Source organism: Sinohyriopsis cumingii, unplaced genomic scaffold, assembly GCF_028554795.1.
Source record: "Sinohyriopsis cumingii isolate HCF-2022 unplaced genomic scaffold, ASM2855479v2 utg000349l, whole genome shotgun sequence".
Classification (NCBI taxonomy): domain Eukaryota; kingdom Metazoa; phylum Mollusca; class Bivalvia; order Unionida; family Unionidae; genus Sinohyriopsis; species Sinohyriopsis cumingii.
In genome coordinates this window covers 790,425-802,125 of record NW_028315889.1, presented here as the reverse complement: position 1 = coordinate 802,125, position 11,701 = coordinate 790,425, and the positions used below count along the sequence as shown (strand labels likewise).

Genomic DNA, 11,701 nt, shown 5'->3' with positions numbered 1-11,701 from the left:
AGCATGCTAGTATTGTCATGCTATAATGTTATGTTATGCATTGTTTGTTCGCAGTTCACACCGAGATGACTGTCTGCTGTACTTCTTAAAGTACAACATTGTCTCTGTAAAATTATTGACAAATTGACAAATTCACATCTCTTCATAATTTCTATTATTTTTAGTCAATAATATTACTTAACGTTATTTTGTTAAAATTTGTAATGTAATTTTATTTTTGTATGTTTATTGTTTTGGAGAATAAAAACGTGGTTGTCACGCATCCACATTTTTTCTCCATAACAATAAATATAAATAAATATAATATAATTTCAAAATTTAAATAATAACGTAATTGCTAAGATAATAATAATAATAATAATAAAATTTATTTGCTCGAATTATATACACATGTTTGTAATAATGATATGCACCTCAATTGCTAAATATAATAATATTCGACACGAATTAAAGTTGCATAGATCACAAATAAAATAGTCAAACTTTTTTGTATATACTGTCCAGAATTTCTTTCAAGCAAACTGAAACAAAAGTTGGAATATAAGAAATAATTCAATTATCTATATTCGGAAAATTAAATTCTTTTTGTAAGAAATGGACAAGAATCGCGTCCTTTTCCAACGGTTTCTTTTTCTGTATCTGTTGGCTACATTGATAGCCTAACATGGTGTATATTTAGGATCCTAAACAACATTATTTATATACTGTACAAAAATGTACACTTTATGTATGTCTACATCTCTTTCTATAGTGTTGATAATTCTAAAAAATCGTATAAGGTTACGCTCTCCCTCTCATACATACAAAATATATCATTAGACTCAAAAACATAAATGTGCTCAAAGTCTTTGCTGAAACAAGTTCTCTCTCTCTCTCTCTCTCTCTCTCTCTCAAACAGACACAGTAAAAATCTCATTCGATTCATAAACATTAATTTCATGAAAATGTTCGGTGGCACAGGCATTTCACAGTATAAAATAAAATATTCTCTGTCGATCTCTCACGTATGCATACAACCTCACTGAATTCATGCTTCATGCACATAATTTGTTAACAATGTTCTGTGGTATATATATATATATATATATATATATATATATATATATATATATATATATATATATATATATATATATTACAGTGAAACAGTAAAAGTAAAATAAATACCTATACACACATCAGTACCAACGGGTTTATATATTTAAATATGATCAAGTTGTTTTTGCAAAGATGTATATTTATTCGTATTCACTGAGTTCCCATCAAGAAAGGAAAAAGAAAATTCGTTTCCCCTTCTCTCGATCGATGGATCGAACGTACTGGATGTGACGAGATTTCACTCGCTAGGCAATGGAATTTAACATTGAGTTTATATGCTTCAACCCAAAGGACTTCTATTGAGAAGATACATATACACATGTATATGGAATTTATCATTTTAAATTGAAACCTATATAACAAACAACAAAATGTTTATCCCAGGATCCCACATGATGTCTTTTGTCATATTACCTACTATAAAAAATACAGATCATTAGTAACCTTTGAATCCGTGAAAATAAAAATTATTTGTAATCATTCAGTCCATTAAAAACCGATTTTTCTTTGCCAGTGGTATTACTTTGCGAAATGTATGTATGTATGTATGTATGTATGTATGTATGTATGTATGTAAATGTTGGTATGCTGTTTAAACATGTACTATTGACTGAAAAATACTTGGGGCCAGGGTTGCTACGACAGTTCTCACAACTTAACTACGTTAAGATAGGTAATTAGGATGCTCACTACAGGAACTAATCACAAACATTTAATTTTACTCTGAATGTTACTGATATGTTAATTATTATGCCATTCCTTGCCCGAAAGCATGCGGTCTGCTATTTTTGTTTAAGAATGATGCCAGTAGTGTGTGACGTAGTTACAGGTAATGTCATAGAAACGCTATTATATTCTCTTTTACAGCAGAAATTGCACAATTCGAACAGTTATACGTCATCATTTCTAGTTGTCTTTCTTAAGGGAACCATTTTTAGTTTTGTTCTTTTCAGAATCTTCGAAGTTCCAGTCCACGGGGTTGATCATTTGGATGGTTTTCTTGTAAGTCCAGTAAGGGGTCATAACTAGGGTTACCAGAGCCAGCTGGATGTAAAGGGCAAGAAACATTGGCAAGGGCATAGCCTCCCATACTCTAGTCCAGTTCTGATAGGTTTTATACCACAGGAAACATTCAACCACGGAACGAAGATGGAACATGTGCACAAGGATAAATTGGTTTGCTTTCCATAACAGCGTGTGCGCTGAACCGGTTTTTAGTAGTGTCCAGCATATGCAAGAAAAGGGTGTGCTCATTTCCAGAATGAGGCCACACGTTCCAAAATAGTGGGGAGAATCCATGACCATCAGCATGGAATAGCCAACCAGAGAAAGCCAGTGGTGGAGGTTTAACAGAAAACTGAATTGCTTGTAAACAATGTCAGAGACTAAAAGAGCTGAGCATTCGAAAATGAAGAACCCGACAGTAACGGCTAAAGCAAAGTAACTGGTGGGGGTTGTGGCATTCACGACATCTTTGATCAGTTCTGTATCAATGAAAATTGCCCAAAGGCCAAACACTGTACCAAATATTCCGTATGCACCCCGTACAATAGCAAGATTCCAAAACAATTTTTCTTTCTTTGGCAAGTTTCGATAGGTGTACGTTAATGTCGATAAGACGGCCGATACCCCGCAAAGAGCACTGAAGAAGGCAAAGGAGGCGCCGATGACAATTAATTTTGCATCTGACCGTTTGTAGTCCACATGTTCTAATGCGGGATGAAGATATTCAACTAACCCCATCATTCAGTGCTGACGGCAATCGACGTTTGATATCTGAAATAATAATAATAATAATAATAATAATAATAAGAAGAAGAAGAAGAAGAAGAAGAAGAAAAACAATAATAATAATAATAATACTAACGATAAATAAATTCAAAACTGTGATAAGCCGTAAGGATATGCTAAATAATAATAATAATAATAATAATACATACATACATACATATATACATACTGAATGACGTGACTAAGTTTTGTTCATTTTTTATATCCTTTTAAAAATTTTATTTATCGTTCTCACTATCTCGAATTTCCGACACGTCTGTCCCTGTCTCTCAAAATTCTGCCGTGACGGCCAGACCCAACCTAACCGCAGTTCCGTCCCAAGTATTAGTCAGTTCCTGGTGATAAACTCACTAGAAGGTTTCCAGACGTTGTTCTTGCCTTGGAGTGATGCTGCTTTCCACGCATGCGTAAGCAATTTAAAAATAACGTCAATAATAGATGTATACATAGGTGTTCTGTTCTGACAGGGATTATTACTAAAAAGTGAGTGCTCTGAAGGAATTAACGCCATGGGTCAAAAGAAGAGGGTTTTTAGTTACCATCCGCATACCAAAGTTAGTAGAAATAAATTTATTAATTACTAGTGAGCGTCCGATAGTCAGAACTGATGGGGAGGTTAAAACAGCGTAAAACTTCAGTATGGAATACGGCCCTACAGTGTTCATCTCCACCGTAAGAAAAAAGAAAAGAAAAGCGAAGACCTACTTGTTGGTCTAGTCAAAATATATCAACAAAATTAATGGAGATGGGACACTTTACACTAATCTTGTAATGGGTAGGGAAAGTAGGTTTATCTAATATTCGATGGCTTATTGTCGAAAATTTTGAGAAGAATAGGAATCTGATCTATTAACTTCTCAATGAGAAAATGCGTTAATATCGCACTTCTGCGGCTGAATGCGCAGCATTTTCAATTCTTTCCTATTATTGTCATCATTAGTTTCCTACCCCCCCCCACACACTAATGACCATATTGACTGTATTTGTAGTGTTAGTTGTTTCGCCAAAGAGAATTCAGCTATTTATGCTGCCTAATATGGAACACTGTTGGATATCAATAAGTCAGCCAAATGGATTCAGTTATGTTGAGGTAGTTACTTTGTGTTTGCATGACAGCTGTCAATATATAACCGTGTAAAGCAAAATGGCAGAAAACTGTGCTTCACATTAAAACACAAATATATAATTTATAATACAAAATACATTATTGTATTAAGTAATGTAATTATTGTGTGGTTCATTAACTGTATTGGTCATAGTTTCTGTTTGTCCATTGTTCATCTGCCTTTTAGCATTAATTATCAATACTCCAAAACTACTTAAAGGAAACATTACACATGCATTCAACCCATGGTCTAGTTGGTCCTAAATGAAAATGGTGCTGCTCATACATCCAAGTAGGCCACCAATGACCATCTTGAAAATCTTTTTGTTTCTGCTCAATCAATGGTCAGCTCAACAAGGAGTTTTGATGAAAAGGCCTGTTAATGGTGCCTACTTGGTCCTACATACAAATGGTGCCAATCTGACATCCAACATGGCCACTGTAACAGTCATTTTGAAAATCTTGTTATCACTGTTCCAGAATGGAAGTATGCATTGATGTAGGGTCTTTACCAGAAGACTGCTTATGATGTCTAATTTGTCCTAAATGAAAATGGATAAGATCAAAGTTTAAAATGACTACCTTGGCAGCCATCATAAAAATCTTGTCACCGCTCATCCTAGCCCCTATCCCCAGAACACTACAACCTCTCAGGACTGCCAGGAACAACGCCCAGAAGACCGCCCGCCGCTGTACCAACACCTACTGGCTGAACCATTGCACCAGTATACAGACAGCTGCAGACACCGGGGATGCAAGAGGAATGTATGAGGGTATCAGGAAAACGAAAGCCGCCCCCCCCCCTCCAAGACCACCCCCCGCAAGTCCAAGACGGGCAAAGTCATCACAGACCAGGGGAAATAACTGCAACGATGGGTTGAGCACTATCTCGAGCTGTATGCAACCCAAAACATCGTCAGTGACACCGCCCTGGACACCATCCCAGACCTGCCTGTCATGGAGGAACTAGACACAACGCCCACCCTGGAAGAGCTCTGAAAAGCTATCGATTGCCTTGCCTGTGGGAAGGCTCCTGGAAGCTACGGCATTCTGCCTGAAGTCCCCAAAAGCGGAAAATCAGCACTGTTCCAGTCCCATCACATACTCCTCTGCCTCTGCTGGGAACAGGGACACATCCCACAGGACATGCGTGACGCCAACATCGTCACTTTGTACAAGAACAAAGGAGACCGTAGCGAATGCAACAACTACCGGGGCATCTCCCTCCTCAGCATCGTCGGAAAGGCTTTCGGCGCGCTTGCAGATCCTAGCCTCCCGCGTCAACCCAGCGTGGCTTTCGAGCCGGCAGGTCAACTGTAGACATGGTCTTCTCACTACGCCAGCTGCAGGAGAAGTGTCGCGATCAGTAGATGCCCCTCTACATTACTTTCATAGACCTGACGAAGGCGTCTGACCTGGTAAGACGGAGTGGACTCTTCAGACACCTGCAGAAGATCGGCTGCCCCCCACGACTGCTTGCTGTCGTCACGTCGTTCCACGAGAACATGCACAGTTCAGTGTGCTTCAATGGCGCAATGTTGGAGGCCTTCCCAGTCATCAGCGGAGTCAAACAAGGCTGTGTCCTTGCGCCGACGCTCTTCGCTATCTTCTCCATGCTTCTCCAGTACGCCTTCAAGGACTTCAGCGAGGGAGTGTACATTCATACCAGGGATGACGGCAAGCTGTTCAACATCGCTCGTCTCCGTGCTAAGACTAAAGTCACAGAGGTACTCATCCGTGAACTGCTCTTCACTGAGAAGACCAAACTGCGTGTATACCAGGCCTGCGTGCTCAGCTCACTCCTCTACAGCAGCGAAACATGGACTACCTATGCGAGACACGAGAGGAAACTCAACAGCTTCCACCTGAGATGCCTGTGGCACATTCTGCACATCCAGTGGCAGGACAAAGTACCCAACACAGAGGTTCTGGAACGCGCCAACATGAACAGCATGTTCTCCATTCTCAGCGAGAGGCGCCTTCGCTGGCTCAGCCACGTCAAGAGAATGGACCCAGGCCGCATTCCCAATGACCTGTTATATGGGGAGTTAGCAGAAGGTGCACGACCGACTGGACGACCACGACTGTGCTACAGAGATGTCTGCAAGAAGTACATGAAGACGGCCAACATCAATGTCAACGACTGGGAGATCTGTGCTAACGACCGTTCCACCTGGCGCCTAGCTGTCAGATAGGGCGTTCAAAAAGCAGACGAAGACAGAAACATAAAGCAAGCTGAAAAGAGAGTTAGAAAGAAGAAGAAACAAAAACTTACTCTGGAGCTACACCATCGTCTCCCGTAGACGGACGATGCCAAGAAGAAGTTGTTTCGCCGTTAATTTCATATCCTCTCACAAGTTCTCCACACTATAACCTCTACGTTATCAGGTTTATACATATCAGGAAAGTTAAATGACTTGTGCCAGCTTTTGTGAGGATCATACTTTTAAACGCCGTTATTCGTAAACATGGCGAGAGACATTTATAATAATAATAATAACGAATATAAGGGTTTTTGGGGTGGTGGTGACTAAAACATATTTAAACATAAACTTCCACATTTGACCGTTAAGCTAACAGTCCGATTTCACAAGTTGGTGATGGGAGTGAAGCTTGATCACTTCTATTTAAGCATTATCAGGGATCGTCCTGGGCTTCGCCAATGTCGCAAATTGCGATTTTTTTTCCTTATTGGCGACAAAAATATCACATCTGGCGATTTCTTTGGCGACAGACTCTTTGGTTATTTATGATATTGCGATTTACAAGCATGATTTGCTTATTTCCGAAACTAAAGAGTTTGGCAAAGCGTAAAGCTATGGGGCCGCTCACCACTTAATATGTACTTTTGAGAGAGTGACATATGTAAGGTGAATTTATTTGCATCTGAAACATGCACAGTGGAGAGAATGTTGGCATACCTCTATGTTACTTTGATGTAATGTGGCTGACATTTCTTTGGATATTGTACTTGTGGAAAGTGTACATGATATAAGCACATTGCTAACTAAAATGACTGCTCCCTTGTGCCCAAAAAATCAGCCTGCATTAGTCTACAGTACACTATTCTTAGCACCTATTAAAAAAGGGAAAATGAACTTTGTCCGACTAGACAATACCAGCTTCTGAAAGTGCAATGAATGAATTACCAAACACACAAATGTAAAAAAAGTTATCGGCTCTTTTTTTAATTATAATTTACCACTAAGTCCAGGAAGTGAAAATAACAAAGTGGAGCTAGCAGTTGTTTTTTTTTTTTTTTTTTAAAGATGCACATCTGGAGTAAGGCCAAGCTGTATACTCTATAACCCATATTACACCCGTCAATTATACACCAAAAACAGAGAGAATTAAAGGTTCTTTGAACAATATCTAAGATGTAAAAGGTCTTTTCTTAAGTAGCCAGTATAACCAGTGAGGAATCCTGGAGAAATTCTTTTTTTTTTAATTTAAATTCTAACCCTGTGCAAAATACGAAACTGTGGAGCTCTACCTATGCCACGTACTCCAATGCGCATGGGTAGTTTCACGTTTTGCAACCAAAAAAAAATACACATTTTAAGAATGTTACTTAAATTACAATCAATAAATATATGAGACTGACCTTATCAACTCTGGGAGAAAAAAATAAACGCGCCAAGTGTTGGGAAGTATTTCTTTCGCTTAACGTGCATACGTTTCCGCCGAGCTGGTCAGCGTAAGGATAATATCAAAATTTATTTTGCCCGTCAATGCAATTGTTAGTACGCGTAAAACTGTCTCGTCAGTCAATGCGTCACTCCAGATAGGCACCCGTCAATGCAACCACCTACGCAATCGAAGGACTATTTTTTAACGTGTTAAGTACTTTTTCAGATTTAAAAACAACAGCGGGAATCATTAAGAATCTGAAGTAAATAGTTCAGTAATATGTTATTTTTTCAAATATGTAGGTTTGTGCGTATTACTCAAAAAGACAACTTTTCCATGAAAGCAAGCAAAAAATTTTTATGTAAAAAAAGATCACCTAAGGACGTCTGTAAAAGAGTTAGAACTATTTTTAAAAGAAAGTGATTTAATATTCACCGATGTGTGGAAAGCAAATCATGCTGAATTATGTCATGTAGAGGAGGTTCGTAGCATAACGATTTATCTACATGTTTTAAATTTATTAAAATAAAAATTTAGAAACAAAGTTGCCCTTGATGAGGTTGGAGACTGATCGTATATATATATATATATATATATATATATATATATATATATATATATATATATATATATATATATGGTACATGGGTATGTGTGCTTTCTGTGATGTTCGATGTTAAATTGCGCACAATTGAGCCCGTTAATCCCATTCCATTTTTGTCTATTGGAGTTTTTGCTGTGGGCTCAATGACTTTTGTAATTATAGTACGTAATAACTGAAACGTTATAAATTATTAACTTAAAAAAATGTCATTTAAATGCCAAGGGACAGTCTGACTTATATGAGCTAAAAAATATACAATTTGATTTTGCATTTTACGCGCATTATATCACGGGACTAAGATAGTACTAAGCTAATTATCTTCTAGCATGAAGACAGAGCAAGATGCAACAAGCATTACATTTTTCATATTCATCAGACTTCGCGTACAAAACGCGTGGCAAACATCGCGATGCCAGGTAAAGGGGGCTGGTCTTCCGCCGCTTCCGCCCGTCAACCTGGTCTCTAGACTGAGAGTCATATTACACCGATGTATAACCAATGTGACCCGATGACTATCAAACTTTCCATATTGAAGGTACAGTTGTGGTCGGTGCTGTTAATAGCGAAAACAATGCCGAAACGTTCCTGAAATACATTCTATGAAATTACTTATTTGCTTGTTTACATTTTTCGTATCTTCTTTCACCGCATAGTGTTCTCTAAACATTCAATCCGCCAATGATAACGAAAAGCACTTGTCATCAACTATTTATCCAAAATAAACCATGCATACATTTGATATATTACATGTGTTTGTGGGTATGAGAACTATTATAGTTGTGGTCTGCATTTCAGGTAGTGTTGGAGAAGGCACTTTCCGCAAGGCAAGAGTGTGATTCAAATTAAGAAAAACAACATTTTAACATTACAATCTGATCTTGCAAGATATACGATCAACTGCATACCTTAGAAGACGGTACTCCATTTAGTTCTTTTGGTAGTTAGGATTGTCATTAATCGTGAATGCTAAACTAAGTGGAGCGCAACATGCTTAGTGACCGTGAACGTGACATGTATACATACGTTGGCTGATATCAGTGCCGGATTACCAAATAGGCAGAGTAGGCACCGGCCTAGGGGCCCCGCGACAACGGATCAAAATAATATTGATAAAACGTATTAGGAGATAATTTGCGAGGGGGGTCCCAAGATTTCGACTGCCAAAGGGCCTCCACACAGCTATTGGATGATATGATCTATCTCAGATAAACCGGTTTTACCTACGTATTCAAATATAGGTTTACATGTCTACAGACTCTTCCTAGTTCCTTGTTGATATTTGGTTTGTATTTATATTGACACTTCCTGGATAACCTGCAGTCATCTGATACACTATGACTTTATATTGTATGTAAATACTCTTTTGGCGTAAAAGACTGTCAAGAGAGGTTTACAGCAAAGTGACAATCAGCACAGAGAGAGAGAGAGAGAGAGAGAGGTGTAGAACAAAACATGTAGAAAAAGAAAATAATAAGGACAATATTTTATGAAGAATGCAGATTACAGTATTACACATTTAGCATACAAATAATTTGCATTGCTTTGATGTACAAATGTAAGCATAGTATTTATTTACAAAATTAACTCGTACTGTAGTTACTGTATTTTATATCTCCCTTTCCTAAATTCTAATGCATTGTTTAAAAATAAAATTCATCAATGTTTCAGGTCTATTGACTAAACTAGTACTGGGTAGTTAGGTTAGAAGGTATTTTTGCTGTAGGTAAGTTGTAGAGATAGTAGTTAAACAAGTTTAGAGATTGGTAGACATGTATCAGGCCACACTGTCATGATAATATAGTCACCAAAAACTGATATATTTATAATATTTACCAAAAATTTAATCACACAGTTTATTATGTTTGTTTACTTGTTATCAGTACATGTCTACGTAAATGTATCGTCATAGATGACCGATGCAGCTTAACGGGCAATTAACATAACACAAAGTTAAACACATATATCAACACACAGAAAAGTAGATTATACAATTGTAGGTAGATCCAACGCTACACAACACAGATATGCTTTCCTTGAAGACCATTTGTGATCGGGTTAAAATGTGTATTGTAGATAATGTCACGTCAAACAAGTGTACCTTACCATCATAGGTAGCCAGATGGGTCTGAAGGGAGGTCTGATGTTACACAATAAACATTAAAAAAAATTCCGTATACTTTGTACATATTTCGCGATTGTTTTGACTTTCATTTGAGAGAGAGAGAGAGAGAGAGAGAGTGAGGTGCATGTGTGTAAATATAGCAAAATCCATCATTATGCACTATCTTTCACGTCCCATTCTCTCTTACCTTTGATTTGGCGGTAGTGTGCTCCACCTCGTTAGACGAAGTCGACCAGCGTAATGAGCAGTCCGGCGCTCAACAGACATCTGTATTCCTTATACATGTTCGTCATATGATCAAACCAGGGTGGTGGACTTTCAACTGCTGAAACCGAACTAAACAGACAGACTGTATTAGCAAGGCATTGCTCTCTTTAACCGCGGTATGTAAATAGAGCTCGGTGATAGTGTGTACCCTTACTGATAAACCTATCCAAGTACAGGCTCACTAAATTTGTACTGTTGTTTGTATCACTCTTTATAAATCCTTGACGACGAACATAAACTGTCGTATCATTTCGTCCGTTAAGGTTATAATTGATATAAAACCCCCAATTTTCTTGCGTGTACGTCATAAAAGCTATTCACGATGACCTTTGTCCCGAAGCAGTCCTAAGCCGTGCTGTGCACAGAAGTGATGCCTGGATGAATTGTAAAACCTCATTGGACATAGCATGCTATACATGTACAAAACTTAGACAAAGAAAATATCTGTTTAAGGGTCAAATACGCACTTTTTATATGTATGTCTAGTAGTTAATAGACGAATAAAGGGTTGTATTTTGAACCAATGTTTTTTTTGATTTTGTTTGCTTGGAAGTACGGTATAATATTTCCCCATGGTCGATAAATTAGCCCTTCACCCGTGATGATATTGATTGATCGGACTATATTTCCCCCGGCTCGGTTATGCAAGATTTTCTCCTGCAACGATATTAGAAGCCATCGAAATCGACTCGGTGAACGGGTCACTGCATGCCACTGGCACCTTTATTATTGTAGTTGATGGACAGGGCTCACACTAATCCGATGGTTCCGGTGAATTCATGACCGTTTTCTATTTATTTATTTATTTATTTATCAGTCAACGTAAGGAACCTTTATGCTTATACTTTCATGTTTGTGTGGAAAAAGATATTATATTTTTGGTTACGGTGACAGTTTCGATGATTTTTTTTTTTACGAATCAGCAGGAGGCGGTGGTTTTCGGTTTAAGAAAGCACGAAAATTTGCACAATCTATAAGCCACCTGCATATTGCGTTGCAGTTGAGTAAATTCGAACACAAACTGATACTACGAGAACACGTGTAAAATAGCTATTAACAAAAACACTGGGCTGTTATCGAAATT

The 11,701-nt window shown here is 37.9% G+C and overlaps 1 pseudogene across 1 annotated transcript; it reads right to left on the bottom strand.

Moving 5' to 3' along the window:
• Nucleotides 1–370: 370 nt before the first annotated feature.
• Nucleotides 371–10,900, bottom strand: LOC149774305 (protein CLN8 pseudogene; annotated as a pseudogene). The gene is made up of 2 exons (XR_016416884.1): nucleotides 10,538–10,900; nucleotides 371–2,874 (listed from the first exon to the last, which is right to left on the bottom strand). The product of XR_016416884.1 is annotated as a protein CLN8 pseudogene (transcript).
• Nucleotides 10,901–11,701: the final 801 nt, after the last annotated feature.